Raw genomic sequence first — 23,304 nt, 5'->3', positions numbered from 1 at the left:
AAATCAATACTCTGATTATATGATATTTACATGCTATTTACAGTTAGGTCTGGAAATATTTGGACACCGACACAATTTTCATGATTGTGGCTCTTTACACCACCACAATGGATTTGATATTAAATAACTGATATGCAGACTTTCAGCTTTAATTCGAGGGGTTGAACAAAAATATAATGTGAAACGTTTAGGAATTGCAACCATTTTCATGCATAGACTCCTTATTTCAGGGGCTCAAATGTAATTGGAGGAATGAACACAATCATGAATAATATTTTCATTTTTAATACTTTGTCGAGAATCCTTTGCAGGCAATGACTGCTTGATGTCTGGAACGAATGACTGGACATCCCCAAACACTGGGTTTCCTCATTTGCGATGCTTTGCCAGGCTTTTACTGCAGCTGTCTTCAGTTGTTGTTTGTTCGTGGGTCTTTATGCCTTAAGTGTTGTCTTCAGCAAGTGAAATGCATGCCTGTTCAGGTTGAGATCAGGTGATTGGCTTGGCCATTGCAGAATATTATCCTGGATTGCTTTCGCAGTATGTTTTGGGTCATTGTCCATCTGTAAAGTGAAGTGTTGTCCAGTCAACTTCCCTGAGTTTGGCTGAACCTGAGCTGACAATATATCCCTATACACTTCAGAATTATCGGTTGCTTAGGTCTTCTGTCACGTATTTTGACCAAGTCTAATCTGGCCTTTCTATTCTTGAGGCTTATGAATGGTTTGTACCTTGTGGTGAACCCTCTGTACAGTTGTGACCATAAATTTGCATACTCAGACAGAAATTGTGAAATTTTGACATTGATTTAAAAAATGACTCATCATGCAAAAAATATATTTTATTTAAGGATAGTGATCATATGAATCCATTTATTATCGCATAGTTCTTTGGCTTCCTTTTAAATCATAATGATAACATAAATCACCCAAATGGCCCTGATCAAAAGTTTACACACCCTTGAATGTCCGGCCTTGATACAGAAACACAAGGTGACACTCAGGTGAAAATGGCAATTAAAGGTACATTTCCCACACCTGTGGCCTGTTTTTTTAAATTGCAATTAGTGTCTGTGTATAAATAGTCAGTGAGTTTGTTAGCTCTCACATGGATGCACTGTGCAGGCTAGGTACTGAGCCATGGGGAGCAGAAAATCTGTGTAACAAGGTAATGGAACTTCATAAAGATGGAAAAGGACATAAAAAGATATCCAAAGTCAGTACTGTTCAATCACTTATTAAGAATTGGAATATTCTGTGATCTCTTGATACCAAGCAAGGTCTGGTAGACCAAGAAAGATTTCAGCCAAAAGTGCCAGAAGAATTGTTCGGGATACAAAGAGAAACTCACATGTAACCTCAGGAAAAATACAGGCTGCTCTGGAAAAAGATGGTGTGGTTGTTTCAAGGAGCACAATAAGACAATACTTGAACAAACATGAGCTGCATGTTCGAGTAGCCAGAAAGAAGCCTTTACTGCACCAATGCCACAAAAAAGCCTGGTTACAATATGCCCAACAACACCTGGACACCCCTGACACCTTCTGGCACACTGTAATTTGGATTGACGAGACCAAAATAGAGTTTTATGGTCACAAACATAAGCGCTATGTTTGGAGAGGGGTCAACAAAGCCTATAGTGAACAGAATACCATCCACACTGTGAAACATGGTGGTGGCTCACTGATGTTTTGGGGGGGGGGGGGGGGGGGGGCTGAGCTCTAAAGGCACAGGGAATCTTCTGAAAATTGATGGCAAGATGAATGCAGCATACAGGTGCTGGTCATACAATTTGAATATCATCAAAAAGTTGATTTATTTCAGTAATTCCATTCAAAAAGTGAAACTTGAATATTATATTCATTAATTACACACAGACTGATATATTTCAAATGTTAATTTATTTTAATTGTGATGATTATAACTGACTAATGAAAATCCCAAATTCAGTATCTCAGAAAATGTCAATATTACTAAAGACCAATACAAAAAAAGTATTTTTAGAAATGTTGGCCAACTGAAAAGTATGAACATGAGAATTACTGCAGCAATGCGGCGTGGCATGGAATCGATCAGTCTGTGGCACTGCTCAGGTGTTATGAGAGCCCAGGTTGCTCTGATAGTGGCCTTCAGCTCTTCTGCATTGTTGGGTCTGGCGTATCGCATCTTCCTCTTCACAATACCCCATAGATATTCTATAGGGTTAAGGTCAGGTGAGTTTGCTGGCCAATTAAGAACAGGGATACCATGGTCCTTAAACCAGGTACTGGTAGCTTTGGCAGCTTTTGCAGGTGCCAAGTCCTGTTGGAAAATGAAATCTGCATCTCCATAAAGTTGGTCAGCAGCAGGAAGCATGAAGTGCTCTAAAACTTCCTGGTAGACGGCTGCGTTGACCTTGGACCTCAGAAAATACCAGCAGATGACATGGCACCCCAAACCATCACTGACTGTGGAAACTTTACACTGGACTTCAAGCAATGTGGATTCTGTGCCTCTCCTCTCTTCCTCCAGACTCTGGGACCTTGATTTCCAAAGGAAATGCAAAATGTTCTTTCATCAGAGAACACAACTCCATAGCACCAGTCCAGTCCTTTTTGTCTTTAGCCCAGGTGAGACGATTCTGATGCTGTGTCTTGTTCAAGAGTGGCTTGACACAAGGAATGAGACAGCTGAAACCCATATCTTGCATACGTCTGTGCGTGGTGGTTCTTGAAGCACTGAGTCCAGCTGCAGTCCACTCTTTGTGAATCTCCCCCACATTTTTGAATGGGTTTTGTTTCACAATCCTCTCCAGGGTGCGGTTATCCCTATTGCTTGTGCACTTTTTTCTACCACATCTTTTCCTTCCCTTCGCCTCTCTATTAATGTGCTTGGACACAGAGCTCTGTGAACAGCCAGCCTCTTTAGCTATGACCTTTTGTGTCTTGCCCTTCTTGTGCAAGGTGTCAATGGTCGTCTTTTGGACAGCTGTCAAGTCAGCAGTCATCCCCATGATTGTGTTGCCTACAGAACTAGACTGAGACCATTTATTGGCCTTTGAAGGTGTTTTGGGTTAATTAGCTGATTAGAGTGTGGCACCAGGTGTCTTCAATATTGAACCTTTTCACAATATTCACATTTTCTGAGATACTGAATATGGGGTTTTCATTAGTTCTCAGTTATAATCATCAAAATTAAAAGAAATAAACACTTTAAATATATCAGTCTGTGTGGAATGTATACATTATACAAGTTTCACTTTTTGAATGGAATTACTGAAATAAATCAACTTTTTGATGATACAAAAATGTTATGACCAGCACCTGTATTATCAGAAAATACTGGCAGACCATTTGCATTCTTCTGCACGAAAGCTGTGCATGGGACGGTCTTGGACTTTCCAGCACAAGGCCAAATTGACCCTCCAGTGGTTACAGAAAAAAAAGGTGAAGGTTCTGGAGTGGCCATCACAGTCTCCTGACCTTAATATCATCGAGACACTTTGGGGAAATGCAAGATGAACAAAGATTTTGCATGACCTGGAGGAATATTGCCAAGACGAATGGCCAGCTATACCACCTGCAAGAATTTGTGGCCTCAAAGACAACTATTACAAAAGACTGCATGCTGTCATTGATGCTAAAGTTGGCAATACACAGTATTAAGATCTAAGGGTATGCAGACTTTTGAACAGGGGTCAGTTAAATGTTTTCCTTTGTTGTCATGATTTGTTTTATGATTGTGCCATTCTGTTATGACCTGGAGTTGAATGTGAATCCCATAAAAATAGAAGACATGTTTTGCCTGCTTACTCACGTTTTCTTTAAAAATGGTATATTTGAAGTTGAAAAGGAATGTTTTGAGTGAGGAACAGAAGCGTTCAGTTTGCAGTGGTCTTTGTGGATGTCCAGGCCTTTTTATGTTGCAGAGCTCACCAGTGTGTTTTTTTTTTCTTCAGAATTTACTGGCCCAAACTGTTGATTCGGCCACTCCTAATATTCCTGATAACTCTCTGCTGGATTTTCAAAGGATGGCCTGTTTCACTTGCATTGAGAACTCATTTGACCGCATGTTGTGGGTTCACAGCAACAGCTTTCAAATGCGATTGCCACAACTGGAATTAACTCCAGACCTTTTACCTGCTTAATTGATGAAGAAATAACAAGGAATAGCCCACACCTGTCCATGAAACAGCTTTTTGAGTCAATTGTCCAATTACTTTTGGTCCCTTGAAATAGAGGGGGCTACATATTAAAGAGCTGTAATTCCTAAACCCTTCCACCAATTTGGATGTGAATACCCTCAAATTAATGCTGAGAGCCTGCACTTTACTTTAACTGTTACTTGAATATATATTGATAAACAGCCAAAATAACAAAAATACAGTCCGGGCCAGTAGATTTCAGACCAAAAAACAATGTTAGCGTTGGACCCTGCAAAGTACTGTATATATTAAATATACACACTATTATGACCAAAAGTATGACAATGCTACAGATGGCCACCTCGGTCAGCTGGTGTGCACATTTTTTGTCTTATTTTGTGTTAAATCAGTGTTTGTGACAATTCTCAGATTGTTTTCTCAAGAGATCATAAACATCAGGGAAACAACTCCTGTGGATCTATTCCGACTCCGCTACCAGGAATATTCCTCGCCAACATGCGATCACTTTGCAATAATCTTCACTTGCTGTTGGTGAAAAACAGAGATCTCTCCTTATCTTCCGCCTTGTGTTTCATAGAAATGTGGCTGTGTGGATCTATACCGGACTCAGCATTGCATTGGTTTTTCAATATTGCAGGTGTATCGTGACACCGAACTCTCTGGCAAAACGAAGGGAGGGGAAATATGTTTCTACATTAACAACGGCTGGGGCAATAATGTGACAGTTGTACTATGGTAGTGGGAACTGTCAGGGCCCTCTACACCCTCAGAGTGGGCCTAAGGATGGATACTAATCTCTCTATATATTTTTACATATAATAATTTACAATTTTGTTTTCATTGATTTACTACATTCTTGTCTTAATTGTAATGATCTTCCTATTGAATTTCACCAACACGGACCAGCACAATGACAAACCCTGGTTCACAGCTAAACTCAGATGGCTGCATTTGGAAAAGGAGGAGGCGTTCAGGAGCAGGGACAGAGACAAGTTCAGGGAGGCTAAATACAGCTTTGCTAAGACAGTGGAGGAAGCCAAACCTGTAAGGAGAGAAATTAAAACAACAGTTCTCAGCCAACGACTCTGCTTATGTTTGGAGAGGCCTCCAACAGATTACCAACTAAAAGCCTAAATTCCCCCACGCCATTAATGACCTGCAACTTGCCAACGACCACAATGAGTTCTAATGCAGATTTGAAAGACAAAAGGGCAATTCTGACAACATATCTTCTCCCTGTGTGTCCAGCCATCAATATCAGCCCCCCACCACTGGGGCTCATAAACAATCACCCATCCCAATCATCCCCACCTCTGCCACTATAATGGAACTTTCAATCCTGGATGAGGATGTTAAAATTCTACTTTAACATTCTAAGAGACAGAAGCCCCTGCAAAGCAGCAGGGCCTGTTGGTGTCTCCCCATCCACCCTAAAGCCCTGTGCAGATCAGCTTTCTGCTGTGTTTACTGAGATTTTTACTTCTCACTGGAGACATGCAGCATCCCGGCCTTTTTCAAATCCTCCATTATCATCACCCAGTCCGTAGGAAGTCAAGGATAACAGGACTTCCCTGGAACCTACGCCAGAATCCTGTTCATGGACCGCATTCAACATCATAATTCCTGCTTTACTCTAAGACAAGCACTCCCAACTGGGCGTGCCCAAATCCACATGCAGGTGGATCCCAGCCTTCCTGTCCAACAGGAGGCAGCACATGAGGCTGGGGAAGCACTTGTCTGACCCCCTGATTTTCAGCATCGGCTCCCCTCAAGGCTGCGTCCTGTCCCCTTCTCTTCTTCTCGCACCTCCAGTTACCACTCTGTCAAGCTCCTGAAGTTTGTGGATGACACCACCTTCATCTGACTTATTTCTGATGGAGACAAGTCCGCCTACAGGTAGGAGATTGACCATCTGGTGTCTTTGAGCAGTCAGAACAACTTGGAGCTCAACGCCCTAAAGACAGTGGAGATGATAGTGGACTTCAGGAGAAGCCCAGCTGCCCTTCCCCCCATCGCAGTGGGTGGCTCCCAAGTCAACTCTGTGGAGTCCTTTCACATTCTGGGCACCACCATTGCCCAGGACCTCAAGAGGGAGCTGAACATCACCTCTCTTACAAAGAAAGCACAAAAGAGAATGTACTTCCTGCGGCAGCTGAAAAAGTTCAACCTGCCAAAGACTATGATGGTGCATTTCTACACGGCAATCATAGAGTCCATCCTGACATCCTCCGTCTGGTATGCTGCAGCCACTGCCAAAAACAAGGGCAGGCTGAGGCACATCATCCGCTCTGCAGAGAGGGCAATAGGATGCAGTCTGCCGTCTCTACATGACCTACATACCTCCAGGACGCGGAGGCGAGCAGCAATGATTGGGGCTGATCCCTCTCACCCTGGAATATTTAGAGCTCTCCCCTCTGGCAGAAGGTTGAGGTCTATCAAGACCTGAACCTCTCGCGACAAGAACAGTTTCTATCCTACAGCAGTAGGCCTCATGAACATGCCCCCCGAACCAAACTGACTATAGCCCGCTCCCCACATACACAAACAACCCTCAACTGGGCAGATCTATAACCCTTTCCCATATACGCAGACAACCCTAAACTGGACAAATGTATTAATGCTCAGTCTGTTTTTACGCCCAGCCCACTGTTCTTACTTGTTTTTATTTCCCTTATTCCTTTTGTATAAATTGGAAAAGGGAAATAACAAACAAGGAACAAATTCCTTGTTTGTTGTGAACTTATACTTGACAATAAAACTCTTTCTGATTCTGATATGAGCTTGTCGAACATCTCATTCCAAAACCATGGGCATTAATATGGAGTTGGCCCTCCTTTGCAGCTATTGCAGCCGCCATTCTTCTGGAAAGGCTTTCCACAAGATTTTGGAGTGTCTCTATGGGAATTTGTGCCCATTCAGCCAAAAGAGCATTTTGTCAGGCGCTGGTGTGGGACGAGTAGGCCTGGCTCGCAATCGCTGTTCTGTTTCCTCTCCTTTGGTGTTCAATGGGGCTGAGGTCTGGGCTCTGTGCAGGCTACTTGAGTTCCTCCACACCAATTACCCTGCTTTGTGGATAGGGGTCTTCCCCAAACTGTTGCCACAAAGTTGGAAGCACCCAATTGTCTTAAATGTCTTTGTATCCTGTAGCATTAAGATGACCCTTCACTGGAAATGAAGGGGCTAGCCCAAACCCTGAAACACAGCCCCAGACCATTATCCCTTCTCCACCCAATTCTACAGTAAGCACTGTGCATTCCAGTAGGTAGTGTTCTCCTGGCAACCGCTACCCCCAGACTCATCCATCAGACCTCCAGATAGGGAAGTGTTATTCATCACTCAAGAGAACACATTTCCACTGCTCCAGAGTCTAGTGGCGACATGCCTTACACCACTCCAGCCAACACTTAGCATAGCACATGTAGAAGTGAGGCTTGTGTACAGCTGCTTGGCCATAGAAACCCATTTTGTGAAGCTCCAAACGCATACTTCCTGTGCTGATGTTGCTTCCAGAGGCAGTTTGGATCTCTGGTGCAACAGATGATAGGCGTGCTTCAGCATTCACAACACAACATGCTTCAGCATTCACAACACCAGGTGGATGTCTTGTATGTTTGCTTGGTCTACCACTTTTTGGCTAGGCTGCTGTTGCTCCCAGATGCTTCCACTTCACGCATTATGTGGACAAAGTCACTGGCTTACGTGTGTAACCATAATATGCTGTTCCTACTGCTGATATGTTGGAAGAGAACTCTGTGGGCTACAGTATATACTAGATACTGTCTCAGAGTAGTCTGCGGCCAGTTGGTGTCCCTTTGTTGATCTGATGCTTGTCAAAACAAATGGAGCTATTTTCTGCCTTTTAGGCCCTGTCCAGGTTATCTTCAGACAGGGCCACTGCGCCTCCAAACCACTCACCTCAGTCTACATTTTATGCTTCATTAGTTTATGTGACGGGGGACTACAGTCAGAATAAATAATATGCTGAGGTATCCTTTTTGATCTAAAGAACGCACCGTCTAATTTATCTGGTGTCCTGTTGAATGTTAGGAGGAGGTAAGACCTATAACCATGTCCGACGTCTACCTGGTGTTGTGTTACTAATCCAGTCTAAAGACTGGTCACAGACCACTTATATTTTATGAAATACATTTGAATGAGTAGGTGAATGCTTTAACAATGAGGCAGAGGTACATTCCTCTCTGAGACACCAGCATGCTCTGGTGGTAGCTAGTACTAACTTTCAAGTTCCCCTAATGAGGGAGAGATGATGGATTCTTCATAAAAGCATTCTCAAGAGTCAAAGTTCCTAATTATATGCCTGTGTGGAGGGAAAAATATAATTATGATTCTGATTATCACTAATTAAACCAGGGGGAACCTATCTAAAGTTGAGGCAGCCAGCAAATTACTTTTGTTTTGGTTGGAAAATTGTTGATAGAGAAATGAAAATAAAGAATAATAATGAGCTTTGGTTTTTTACAGTCTACATCAGCTAAATTTCTTTTAATATTTTTGTTACATTGTTTGCATGTATGATTTCACTTTATGAGGTCATTAGCTTTGAACCTGTCACTAAAAAGAAATCCCTCTAGACCGAACTACCTTGGAATCGAGTTTCAGTTAATGGTTTTGTTAATTAGAGAGAGATCATTCCTTCCTGCAGAATTTTGCTTATGCAGTCAGCAGGAATGTTGTTAACCTGCATCCACTGTATTGGCTACTCTGTATTTCTGGCTATGTGTTATGTTTACACCTTTAGCTTCTAATTTTAGTCCAGAATCAATGCTTTATCCATTTACTAAATGAAAAGCACATATGAATTAATGTATTATGTTAGGCACACCACATTAGAAGCAAAATAATGGACCAAGACCAAAGATTTACATGAACAAAGCCTTCCAGTGTTTTGTTCAGTAAAGAAATGACATTTCACTGCCAAGAAAAATCTCATACATTTCCCTTCACAACAATGACATTTATATAAACACTGTATATGACTGATTACATAGCCTGTTATACAGTGGGGAGAATTTGCAGGTTTTCCCACTTACAAAGCATGTAGAAGTCTGTAATTTTTATCATAGGTACTCTTCAACTGTGAGTGATGTAATCTAAAACAAAAATCCAGAAAATCACATTCTATGATTTCTAAGTAATTAATTTGCATTTTATTGCATGACATAAGTATTTGATACATCAGAAAAGCAGAACTTAATATTTGGTACAGAAACCTTTGTTTGCAATTACAGAGATCATACGTTTCCTGTAGTTCTTGACCAGGTTTGCACACACTGCAGCAGGGATTTTGGCCCACTCCTCCATACAGACCTTCTCCAGATCCTTCAGGTTTCGAGTTTGTCTCTGGGGAATACAGACTTTCAGCTCCCTCGAAAGATTTTCTATTGGGTCTGGAGACTGGAGACTGGCTCCAGGACCTTGAGATGCTTCTTACGGAGCCACTCCTTAGTTGCCCTGGCTGTGTATTTCAGGTCGTTGTCATGCTGGAAGACCCAGCCACGACCCATCTTCAATGCTCTCACTGAGGGAAGGAGGTTGTTGGCCAAGATCTCGCGATACTTGGCCCCATCCATCCTCCTTTCAATATGGTGCAGTCGTCCTGTCCCCTTTGCAGAAAAGCATCCCCAAAGAATGATGTTTCCACCTCCATGCTTCACGTTTGGGATGGTGTTCTTGGGGTTGTACTCATCCTTCTTCTTCCTCCAAACACGGCGAGTGGAGTTTAGACCAAAAAGCTCTATTTTTGTCTCATCAAACCACATGACCTTATCCCATTCCTCCTCTGGATCATCCAGATGGTCATTGGCTAACTTCAGACGGGCCTGGACATGCACTGGCTTGAGCAGGGGGACCTTGCGTGCGCTGCAGGATTTTAATCCATGACGGCGTAGTGTGTTACTACTGTTTTTTTTGAGACTGTGGTCCCAGCTCTCTTCAGGTCATTGACCAGGTCCTGCCGTGTAGTTCTGGGCTGATCCCTCACCTTCCTCATGATCATTGATGCCCCACGAGGTGAGATCTTGCATGGAGCCCCAGACTGAGGGAGATTGACCGTTATCTTGAACTTCTTCCATTTTCGAATAATTGCACCAACAGTTGTTGCCTTCTCACCAAGCTGCTTGCCTATTGTCCTGTAGCCCATCCCAGCCTTGTGCAGGTCTACAGTTGTATCCCTGATGTCCTTACACAGCTTTCTGGTCTTGGCCATTGTGGAGAGGTTGGAGTCTGTTTGATTGAGTGTGTGGACAGATGTCTTTTATACAGGTAACGAGTTCAAGCAGGTGCAGTTAATACAGGTAATGAGTGGAGAACAGGAGGGCTTCTTAAAGAAAAACTAACAGGTCTGTGAGAGCTGGAATTTGTTATGGAAATTTTGAACTAAGGTACATTTGAGAAATGTCTGTCTTTCTATTGGCTGGTATGTAAATCTTTACTTTGATTGTGACACACATGTCTGTATAATATCAGAGGATTATTAGGCCATGTCCTCCTGCCTAGACAAAGGTGTCAGTCCTTTCTGTTCTTTAGGAACGTAGGAGAGAGGGATCTGGTATATGTCTTAGGGGGCATTCTTGATTGGTCACAGTAGGTTGTAGGGTTAATCATCTGCCGACCTGTAGGTTGTCTAGATGCTTTAAGTTTCCCTTAAGGGTTGAGAAAGTTAACCACATGAAGGAAGACACCATGTCCCTTGTGTCAAGCCCAGGACATGTGATAGAACAAAGGGCATGTGTTTGATTGACATGAGACCGATGGGCGACGACTTACCACACCCCTTTTTCTATGTAATAAATACGGATTGTTCATGTATGGAGTTAGAGAATCCTCGGATGATTATGTCTGTAAGCGTTTGACGCGTCTCTCATATTTGCATAATAGTTAATAAAACTGTTAGAATGTGCCAAGAGAACATTTTGTCTCTGTGTTCCTTACTCCGAGTGTCGATACATTGTCAATTGCCATCACAAATTCTTACTGGTTGTTAAGTAATCAAATACTTATGTCATGCAAAAAAATCCAAATTAATTATAAAAAAATCATACAATGTGATTTTCTGGATTTTTGTTTTAGATTCCGTCTCTCAAGGTTGAAGTGTACCTATGATAAAAATGACAGACCTCTTCATGCTTTGTAAGTATGAAACACTGCCGATTTTGCAGGTTATCAAATACTTGTTCTCCCCACTGTATTGTTATGTTTCTCAACCACCTGTTGAGCAAGCTTTCTAGCCACTCGTCAGCTAGATTGTGGTGGCCGTAGCCTACAGCAAGTTTTTCTTTGAAATACAACTTATGGTACAGCATATTGTACATTTTATTCAATTATTTTACTTCACTAGGCCAGAGGTGCAAGAAAATGATATTGTATGACTCACCTATGTATATTATTTGCTAACCCAAATACTCCAGTGTCAGAATGATTGAAAATAAAACTAACTGACATGAAGGCCTGCAGTTTGTTTACCCTTCTGCCTTGTTGGGGTTGCAGGTGTATCCACTACACATGTGATTCCAAATGAATGCTTATAAATGATAATAATGCACATTTCATGCAATTGTTGCCATAATGAAGAAAGTAATTTTAGCAGTTTTCAAGCTCATTCCCAGCAAAAAATGGTGCAATGTCTTAGGAGTGTTCATTTGAGACCAGCGCATCAAAAATAAAAGTGGGAAACATTAGATTATTAACACTGAAAAATCAACATTTAAACTGCTGTGAATCCTTGTGGTTGAATTCTGACTATGCTACTGCAGGATGAGACACGGCAGGCTACCTCAGTGCTGCCCCGTGTCATTGGATACTATGGCTGCCATTAGCAACAAAATAAAAAATGCCTGCAGTACCCCAGCCTTTATCTTGAAATCCTCAGAGAGTGGGAAGGCATTCTCTCCTGGTTGTTACTGACAGTGTCATCATGTAATAAATAATGTAGTATTTAAGTATTTCCTCATAAACATCAATGTGTATTATGCCCAGACTAACATTTAAAAAATGTCTTAACATTTATAGTCAGAGAAAAATACAAATAACCGAAGTGACAGACTGAACTTAAGTGTTCATGAATAAATCCCAAAAGTTTTAGCTTTGTTCCAAAATGTGTTCATGCATTTTAAAACTTGTGCTACATAACCTATGCTGTTTTTGCCCTTTTTGACTGGCTGACACACTTCCATCAGCCCTGAAACCTCTGCTGACCTTGTATATCCATGGTGTACTCCATTCTAAAGCTCTAGGCGAAACAGAAAAATGACACGCACAGAACAGAGTTGACACAGCAGCTCGGCTTCTGCTGATGCTACATAACAGTGTACTGTCACTGACTCGGCTGAAAGATTAATTTGCACTATTGACTTTCATCACATGCTCTTTGGAAATTCAGACTTACCCAGAGGTTATTATTAAGGGTCAGAATAATCTATTCTCATCAGCTAAAAAAAAAGATTGAGATAACTAATGTGAATGTACGTGAGACTAAGAAAATCAAATACTGTATATGTAGTATAAAGATAAACTATAAGATTGCTGAATAGTTTACTACATAGAAGTCTATAGCCAACCATGCAGCACACCATTCCATAATACACATGCTTCTTTAGTGACACTGACCTGATAAGGATCCATATCACAACCAAGAGTTTTTTACTATTTCTATAACTATTTAAATGAACACAGTATAATAAATGAAATATTTAAATAGTATACAGTGAGGGAAAAATTTATTTGATCCCCTGCTGATTTTGTATGTTTGCCCACTGACAAAGAAATGATCAGCCTATAATTTGAATGGTAGGTTTATTACTGGGTGAAAGTGCTATGATCAGATGAGACCAAAATTAAGCTCTTTGGCATCAACTCAACGTGTTTGGAGGAGGAGGAATGCTGCCTATAACCCCAAGAACACCATTCCCACCGTCAAACATGGAGGTGGAAACATTATGCTTTGGGGGTGACAGGACAACTTCACCGCATCAAAGGGACGATGGACAGGGCCATGTACCGTCAAATCTTGGGTGAGAACCTCCTCCTCTCAGCCAGGGCATTGAAAATGGGTCGTGGATGGGTATTCCAGCATGACAATGACCCAAAACACACGGTCAAGGCAACAAAGGAGTGGCTCAAGAAGAAGCACATTAAGGTCCTGGAGTGGCCTAGCCAGTATCCAGACCTTAATCCCATAGAAAATCTGTTGAGGGAACTGAAGGTTCGAGTTGCCAAACATCAGCCTTGGAACCTTAATGACTTGGAGAAGATCTGCAAAGAGGAATGGGACAAAATCTCTTCTGAGATATGTGCAAACCTGGTGGCCAATTACAAGAAATGTCTGACCTCTGATTGCCAAGAAGGGTTTTGCCACCAAGTACTAAGTCAGAGGGGTCAAATACTTATTTTGCTCATTAAAATGCAAATCATTTTATAACATTTTTGACATGTGTTTTTCTGAATTTCTTTGTTGTTATTCTGTCTCTCACTGTTCAAATTAACCTACCATTAAAATTATAGACTGATTATTTCTTTGTCAGTGGGAAAATGTACAAAATCAGCAGGGGATCAAATACTTTTTTCCCTCACTGTATATATATAGTTTAATATAGTATATATTTAAAATAGTATAATATACTATTTAATATACTATTTCAGGAACACTGTGTGAAACACTGATTCCTCCAGAAACAGCCTTGCCAAGTAGAGCACGGCAATAGCATCACACACTTGAGTGTAAGATAATTGTTCCTTGCTTTACATTGAACTGAAGAAGTGTTTTGTTTTTCTCGGATATAATCCTTAACTGATAAATAAAAAGTAATGCCTGCAAAGACCTGCATTCCATCAAAGTTTGTTTTAACAATGGTCTGAGAGTATTCTTGTGGTGTGGTAGGAGCTTTACAGTTAAACTAAACTTGTGCTGTTGTAACTATGAGCAAAACAATGCATGTAGCCGTTAAGGATTCCAACCTTAAGGCTTCCTGATTGGGTAATACGAATAGTTTTTTTTCCCCTGTCAACTACATGGAATTGTTTAAGTAATATAATTCCACTGAAAAAGATTTTAAGTTTACATTAAATGGCATATAACCAATTTATGATAATATTACCAATTTGTGATTATTATGCAGACACCCATTTTCCTCATCAGATGTTGGCTATGTTATGTCTATGTTATGTCTATGTTATGTCTATGCTATGTCTATGTTATGTCTATGTTATGTCTATGTTATGTCTGTTATGTCTGTTATGTCTATGCTATGTCTAGGTGGGAGGGTGGTGATTATAATAATCCTACCCTTAGGCAGTGTACATTTTACATTTACATTTTATTCATTTAGCAGATAGTCACTCTTAAACAGTGCAACTTACTGGAGCAATTAGGGTTAAGTGCCTTGCTAAAGGGCAAAATTAAGAAAATAGTATGTTTGTCAGCTCATGGATGAGCTATTCTTCAGTGTTGAAGCAGAGGAGTTGCAATGGCTAGATTGACTACATTTTGTGAATAGGCCACACCTCTCCCAGACATAATTATATGTTTTCCCACGTGTTGGTATATTTTGCAATGATTCTAACTAGCATATATATCACCAAAACTTTATATCCTATCGAAAAACAGTAGTGATTAGCCAGTACTTCAATGTGCATATGGGGAGAGTTTTTTTTTTAGCAGTCTAACATCCAAATATCTTAATGCTGAGAGCTAGCGGTCCATACAAACAACTTTTGAAATACTGAAATGTCCAGACCTCCGGAAAGGTATACCAGCACTGTATCACATGTTTTTGTGAAATACACACATCGTTAATTTGACATTTGTGACAGGCAAAACAATTCATACTAATTTGTGTAACTCTTATTAAATTGTTTATGTGTATAATTTCTATTAGAAATTCATGTCTATTTCTTTAAAACATGGAATAATATGTTTCAACAATGTGACAAAAGCTTGACTAATAGCTTATGTTGTGAATTGAAAGGAACCTATTAGAGACAAATTGTTAATCTAAATGCTGTAGTATTTTAGCACTATATGTTATGTCATAGCAATACTATTATTTCCTTTGTGATAGCATGCACTGTTTATAAATGAAAGCCTGCCATATGTTATGTTGCCAATATTTTTCTGGTGGGTAAAATGTAAAAGTATAATGCATATAATGGGCAGGGGAATGGCTCCTATTCTCTCTCAGACATTTGCTGTGGGAAAGATAAAAGTGTATGCTCCTGCTTAGGTGTGAGGTTCGGTATGGATGTTGCTTTTGGTCTTGAATGTCCTGTTCTGTTTTTTTGTTTCCTTTGTTCTTAACTGCAGCCTGTCCTTGTCTTTATCGCTTTCACCTGTGTCTTGTTTGCCCCCTCGTGTTTAGTTCCTCCTGCCTTAGTGTGTTTTGTCAGTCATTGTTGCGTGTTACGGTTGTCATGCTGTGTCAAGCCTTTTTTGAAAATAAATACCGGTTTGTTCCACCACCTCTGTGCCTGTGTCCTGCAACCTCCTCGGATCATAGTATTAAGCATTGATTGTAATTTATTTTCCAATTCACAGGGATCAACACAGGAGCACAGCTTGATTTTTACACGGCTACACAAGATTCGAAAGCTTATCCAGTCTCAGAAATATAGGCCTACGGATCCCTTAGTTATGACAAAAAGCTCCAAAGTTCAATTTGAGTGCATGCAGATCCTCAAGACCTCATGAGTCATTTCTTTCTTTTTCTTCTATTCAGTATATATCTCTTTGTATAGGCCTATGTGTATGTACTTTAGTTACCATTGATTTGTAACTGACTAATGTTTACAGTTGTGTTTGGATTTCATTACAGTTGAAGTGCACTGGAAAAAAAACAATAGCTTGTTGTAGTTAGTTGCCAAACCCCTCTGCATTAAAAACTTTATTCATCACTTAGGGCCTCAAACGCCCTGGACCCCAAACCTGTTTTTATCCACAATTTTTACTTGTAATGCTATTTTATGCATACATATGATGTAAAACAAGGTAAATGGAAACAGGAAAAAGTATTTGTCAACCAACATATATGATATAAAGTATAGGATATTTTTTGTCTGTAGAAATAATTCTGAACTATATTGTGGTGATCCTTCCACTACAACATTGGAAAAATGCTTTTTATTACAAATAATATGATTAAAGTTATGACGGTGTTGAAAGTGCACGGGATGAGCTTTTTGTCCAAAAATCTATATGCTAAATCAGTTCTGTCCTAAAATTCGGTCATAAAACCAATATGACCTTACAATGATTGATTTTGAATTTCGGTGTTTTAAAATAAAACATAATTAAAACATGATTAGAATTTGATGCAAAAGTAAAGTCACCTTTTATTTTTTGGCTGTTTCAACATGTGTTTTATGAACTATGAATAAAAGCACTTTCAGCATTCCACCCAATCATTCAATGTGAGCCTAAGTTTTGGGACAGTTCAGTTTAAAGCAAGTGTAAAAATATAAAAGCTGGTATTTAAAAGTATGGTATATGAAAGTCCTCTGCAAACAGCACTGGCAGATATAGGAGGTGGGCCACCGGGACTTGCCCCACCTGTAATCTGATCACCCCTTGAGTACCCTTTGGTGTGACTGCAGAATATATAACATTATTTCCAATTTCTAATGAAATCTTTGCTGAACAATACGTAATGTAGCCTACTGTCTAGAGATCCCCCCCCCCCAAAAAAACAGAAACTTTTCAATTATGCCACATTACTGGTATACTGGAACAATGGCAGAGGATGAGTTATAAACATAAGGCACCAGTATTTCTCTTGCGATACAGCAATTCATAGTTTCTTGCCCCACAGGCTGTTGTGGACTATTTACAGGTTAGCACAACAACATAATGTCTAACACAGAATCTGAGATATAGCTTAAAGGGATAGTTCATCCAAAAATCATCTTTTGTTGACAGTCCCCTACCCCGAGTTTGTCCTTATGGCACAGAGTGATAAAAAAACTAAACAATGATCCATTATTCAGCTCTGTCTCAGTCAGTAATTAGTGTTATTATCATGGTACAAATGCATGAATGGAAACCTTATGTATGTATGTATGTATCCCTATTGCAACGCTGCATTGCAAGTGGAAAACTGCTCTAAAACACTTCAAACTAAGACAATTGGTGTTGTTTACCTCAAAGAACATGACAATTGTCAGGTCCTGGCTACGTGGATGCCTCTAGCCATCTCTACACTGGCTGGGGGATATAGTCAGGACCTGGCAGGGAACAGATGCCTCTTGGCATCTCCGTGTTTAGTGTCAGGTGTCCCCAATCAGAGGCAGCTGGCTTGCATTGCCTCTGATTGCAGACCCTGTTTAAGCTGCCAAGGTTTTACGGCTATTGTCGGTTATTGTTTGTCCATAGGAAGCTGTTAGTTTGTTTTAAAAAAAGAAAAAGCCTTTTCAACCCTGCCTGCGCATACTGCCACCACCCACCAAACCGTAACAGAATAACCGACCGTAAAGAATGGAAGTAGAATGGGCTCTCAAACCCTGGTGCCTGGCCTACAGCCATCACCCAGAGTTCTGCCTGTAATAACAGTGTTATATTCCTCAAAATACATTTTACATTTTCGAGATATAATTCTCATTTCAAATTAACGGTACTTCCTGTTTGCCAGACAATTTTATTCACAATTCAATCAATCAATCAAATTTATTTATAAAGCCCTTTTTACAACAGCAGTTGTCACAAAGTGCCCTACAGAGACACCCGGCCTTAAACCCCAAGGAGCAAACAACAATAGTGTTGAATTTCAGTGGCTAGGAAAAACTCCCTAAGGTCGAATTTTAGGAAGAAACCTAGAGAGGACCCGCATTACTGCAGAAGCTGCACCGATCCGTCTGTCAATCTCCCGTTCCATCCTTCCCTCACTCGTGAACAAGACCCCTAGATACTTAAACTCCTCCACTTGAGGCAGGCACTCTCCACCAACCTGAAGTGGGCAAGCCACCCTTTTCCGATTTTTGGACCATGGCCTCGGATTTGGAGGTACTGATTCTCATCCCCACTGCTTCACACTCGGCTGCAAACTGTCCCAGTGCATGCTGAAGGTCCTGGTTTGAAGGGGCCAACACGACAACATCATCCGCAAAGAGCAGAGTGACAAAGGGCAGCCATGCCGGAGTCCAACATGCACTGGGAACAAGTCTGACTTACTGTCGGCAATGCGGACCAAGCTCCTGCTTCGGTCGTACAGGGACCTGACAGCCCTTAGCAAAGGACCCAGGACCCCATATTCCTGAAGCACCCTCCACAGGATGCCGCGAGGGACACAGTCGAATGCCTTCTCCAAATCCACAAAACACATGTGGACTGGTTAGGCAAACTCCCATGAACCCTCCAGCACCCCGTAGAGGGTATAGAGCTGGTCCAGTGTTGCACGGCCCGGACGAAAACCACACTGTTCCTCCTGAATCCGAGGTTCTACTATCGGCCGTATTCTCCTCTCCAGTACCCTGGCATAGACTTTCCCGGAGAGGCTGAGAAGTGTGATCCCCCTTTCAAGTGACATTGATGCAAACAAAGGAAATCCAGCAGTTCAATGTTAATTTTATTTTTTTCAAATAAGTGTCATACTGTACAGCACAATGGAATTCAAGTAACACGGCACACATCTACATAGTAAGAATTTAGAAATATATAAAGCATTATATATAACACTAATTACAGACTAGGACAGAGCTAAATAATGGACTGTTTGAAAAAAATTTGCCTTCTGGAATAGCTCTTCATAAATGAACTTTGAGAAAAATAAAAATGTTGGACGAACAATCCCTTTAAGTTGATCATGCTAAAAAATGCTATTGCAATGAGTAATATTTTTGCTAAGACATTGACCAAGTTCATTAATAAAGAGAACGCTGCTAACGTTGGCTTGCTAACACCGAGTTGATGTATCAGTGAAACAGGCTAAATAAGTTTAGCTTTATTGCTGAGATGGTATGGAGGATGATTGTTTAAATAGCTAGCACCACTATTTCAGTCATAACTAGCTAGTCAAAACATATCTTTATGGGGATCATTCCCCTACCCATACCAGGACGAAACATCTGTTTATCTGTAATTTTTTTGGTCTTTTCACTGATATTCTTTATACTGGACAAATGCTCAAGACAATATTAAAATGAAACACTTTGGGGTTATAGATTATTTTGTTTTTTGTTACTTTCCGTTAAGTGATTTAAATAGAATCAAAATAAAATGGTATAACAGATGGTTGTTCTTATTTGGTAATTTACTAAAAACAGAGTTTTTAAAAGCCATATCCCCCCAAAAAAATCTACCACTGTAACAATGAATGCCACCATTTCAGAAATCTTAAAACCGCAATTGGCGAACTGTAGATTGTGACACTCACCTCAGCATTCTGGAAGTTGTTGGGGATTTCACTGATACCCCTGACACCTATTTTCACTGACACCTATTTAAAGGGGATTGTGTTTCACAGCTCTGGTAATTTTTTTTGTCATCAACTGCTGTTGTTTTCCATGACTGAAAACACCAGTAGTTTCTATAAACTACCATAAAATGGGGGTAGGAACTCTAACAATGCTGGTATTCTTACATGGTAAAACGTGTTTAAACGGACCAAAATAAAAGGTGATATTCTGTACTTTGGCCTCATATTCATCTTTTTATCATGTTTTCAAATGTGTGGAGTGTATTGCAAAAACAGCGATTTGGACTTAACTGTCCCAATACTTATGTGCACTGTATACCCATGTACAGCCATAACAGAGACGTACAGGATGGTTACTATTGTCAGTTGTCAAAGTGAATGGCTTATTCTTGGCAGATACACATTTTATGACAGAACTCTTTTTCCTTTTTATGAAGAAATGCCTTGCAACCTTTTAATTGAAGTCTTTGAGATGGAGATGAGGAAGGGATCCCAATGGAGCAGTTTACTGTAACTTGAATAGTTAGCCATTCTGATGCTGTTCAAATGAAAGCAGGGCAACAAGGAATTGCTCTGTAGATCCCCTATGAATAAATATAAATATGTATAAATCCCCAGCTCTCCCCATCGCTATCTGGAGCAGGACTGACATTTGTCCAATATAAACATAAAACACTGCCATTAATTACATACTCTGCTGTATGTGTAATGACATTATAATAAAAGTGACTTATATAATCACAGAGCCAATAGAAAAGGGAGGCTCTAGTGTACTAGTTGATGTTTCTATATAGGTTTCACTAAAAGAAGGATGAGCTTTGCAGAACATCACACAGACACAATCTTCACCATCCCCTCACTAAATATTACCTGAAAACCAGGCATGGAAACAATAGCAATCTCAAGGTGTCAGGAATTTGTGTTATTTTGTCAGATGTCACCACAAGCTATGAGGGACCTATTGGATGCACATGCTTAAGAACACCATCTATCTATGGCTCAGTTAGAACCTTATACAGTGCCTATAGGAAGTTTCTCCCCTCCTTTATCTTTTTATCATGACAGTACTTCAGTTTCCTGAATTTAAAGGCAATATCGAATATGCTTCCACCTAGTGGATATTAGCTGAATTACAGAAACAGGTCTTTCAACTATGGCTTTACTTGTACTTTTGGTTGACCAGCTTACAAAAGCTCTGAGAACTATATAAGAAAGCAATTTAGAAGACGTAATGATTACCACTTGAAAGTTTCCTCACTTTAATTTTAGCAAATAGGAGATGACAGAGGGATTTTGCTTGTTGTCGTCTGCCTTTGCTCGTTTGAGGAGCGATTAACACGTCTCTTAGTGAAGTCAATGGAAGAGAGTTTCATTTTTCCCTTTGACAACAGAGGTCAGTGCACCTTCTGTTGACCAATATAAATTCTACATTTTAGGATGTGCTTTTGTGTGCACATCTTTTGTATGTGACAGAGTTTTAGTTTAGCATAATAAATTTTTTCTTGCAGCATATGTAGGCTATTTATTTTGCCACCAAGGGCAAAAAAACTAATCTGAGGTCTCTGTGCCGGGAAGTGGTAGCGCCATAATTGAGTCGCCACCTGGAGAGCTTTTGAGTTGATCATGACTGATCTCTCCTTTGCCCTTGAAATGAAGTGTGCTCTACTTGCGGAGGAATTCAACATGGCTGTCATTGAGCTACACATTAAATAAATGCCGTTGCCACTACTTCTTTGCAGGGAACCAATTTATTATAAAAGGTGAGTATGTTATTTAACCTTTTAACCGGATGTGCCAATGAGAACCAATTCTCATTACCAATGATCACCTGGCCAAAGGCTTATGAGTAAGAGGTTAAAAACTAAAACAATTAAAAACACAATACACTGGAGTTGGTAAAACTTCAGTGAACTACACAGCATATGTGAAAATGCATACATACAGATGGATAAGGTAGGCACCAAATGAGGTGATGAATATATAGAGATGGATAAGATACTTTGCAGGTTCAGTAATCAAGTAGCAGCTCAGACAAGGCGTTAAGGGTGATGAAAGTATAAGAGGCTAGCAATCAGTTTCAGTTATCGGCACTAGAGCTTTGGGTTTTAACAAAAAAGTATTGCCTAACAAACATTTGTTGTATCGCTGGGTACATCAGTACAATTATTTTATCTATGATTTATGGGCCGATGTACTGACCAATCTAATTCTGGCGCAAGGCTTTTTAGTAGAGAAACACAATATTTTTCTTTGTACCCAGGGGAGGACAGGCAGCTCCCAGAGCGGTTTTCCATTTGTTAGCTCGCTCACTTGACCCTCCTACCACCTCTGAAGTTAATTTGTCCTGTCTTCCCTCATATTCAACTGCACATCTCTCCCTTCTTTCTCGCCCCTCGAAATACTGAAAGTGAATCTGTCAAATTTTTCACACTGTTTTTGTTTTCCTAATTCTTTCATACAGTCATGCCCACATAATTAGTTAAACAAGAATAGTTAATGGATTGGGAAGGCGGGGAGCCCTATTTGAACTTCCATCATCCTACTCATCTTGCCCCCGAAACAGACTTGACTGTGTCAACAATTTCAGTCGGACAAACATGCAAATGAATGACTCAGCAGTGTTTGTTCATCTGACGATAAACAAACATCTGGCAAAACAAGCATGTCTATTTCTGCTTTGTGTGTAAATACACAAGTTGGTTCATGGAGGGATGATAAAATGCGCACTGTTGTATATTGGCAGGCCGAGTCAGACCTCATAATGGCTGCTTCCTGCTAAATAGTTTGTATTTATCTCTATAGAAAGCCCAGCATTGAATTAAATACTGTTTTGGTTAGAAAGGGTGAATTCCTAAAAAATATATGGCAAGACTGAGAGTTTTATCACTGGTGATGAAGTCGGGTTTATGTCAAGAACAAAAAGACAACAAATAAGATACTCACAGTCAACCTGGTTCCTGGATTTCTTCTGTTTATTTCTTATGCGCTCAGTTATTATTCCTTGCTTCTAGTCCTTACACATCCCTGAACTGGTAAAATTTGGAGAACGTTGGTGATGAGTGCTGTGTCATGAAGAAGAGTGGAACTTTGGCTGTGGAGCGTAGCAGGGCTTGTGGGGCTGGTAGCATCGAGACCATGTGTGCCGTCACGTTCTTTGGGCAGGCTCCTACAGAAACAAGAGCGGAGAGAAGGCAGTATAAGAATGGATCTTCTCATTGTAAAACAATGGGTCTCATTGAAAGACTCCCATTTCAGTTGTCGGGTTGGTAATGACATACAAAAGATTCCATCGGGTGGAAGTTTTTCTAAAAGATATAGCCCTGATAATCTAGATATACATTTTAGTTCTATATTGTTAGTGAATAGTTTGTAGTGTGTGTTGATCTTGGATAAATAAGTTATTTATTTCACCAAGGAAAGTAATTCTTAAAGTTGTTATCTTAATAGCTCTCTCATTGTCTTCCCTGGGGAGGGAAAAATGCAGTTGTCTACTTCTGAATAACAAGACAAGTTCACAAGTTTCTTTCTTCTACTTAGTTCCTCCACTCAAAAAGGATACTACCCACATTTTTCAATATTGATAGAAGCTATTCCGTTTTTGAAACCACAGGATTATACTGTATCTACTGTGTCTGCCTAGAGGCCATCACTGCAACAGAAAACAGCTGAATAGATCCTGCATGTAAAACAATGGTGGCAGGAAATCAAAACAGCATTTAAAAATGAAAATAATATGCTTGTAATG

At 40.2% G+C, this 23,304-nt stretch overlaps 1 protein-coding gene across 7 annotated transcripts in view; it reads right to left on the bottom strand.

Annotated features, from left to right (window-relative positions):
* The window catches only part of b3gat1a (beta-1,3-glucuronyltransferase 1 (glucuronosyltransferase P) a), a 123,291-nt gene that overhangs the window by 24,899 nt on the left and 75,088 nt on the right, over nt 1-23,304 (bottom strand). For all 7 annotated transcript variants that reach the window (XM_010893284.5, XM_010893289.5, XM_010893290.5 and 4 more), the window contains one exon: nt 22,503-22,725. The gene's annotated coding sequence lies outside the window, so the exon portion shown is untranslated. The remainder of the gene's footprint in view (nt 1-22,502; nt 22,726-23,304) is intronic.

This window comes from Esox lucius, chromosome 1, assembly GCF_011004845.1.
Source record: "Esox lucius isolate fEsoLuc1 chromosome 1, fEsoLuc1.pri, whole genome shotgun sequence".
Lineage (NCBI taxonomy): Eukaryota > Metazoa > Chordata > Actinopteri > Esociformes > Esocidae > Esox > Esox lucius.
This window is presented reverse-complemented; position numbering and strand designations above follow the sequence as displayed.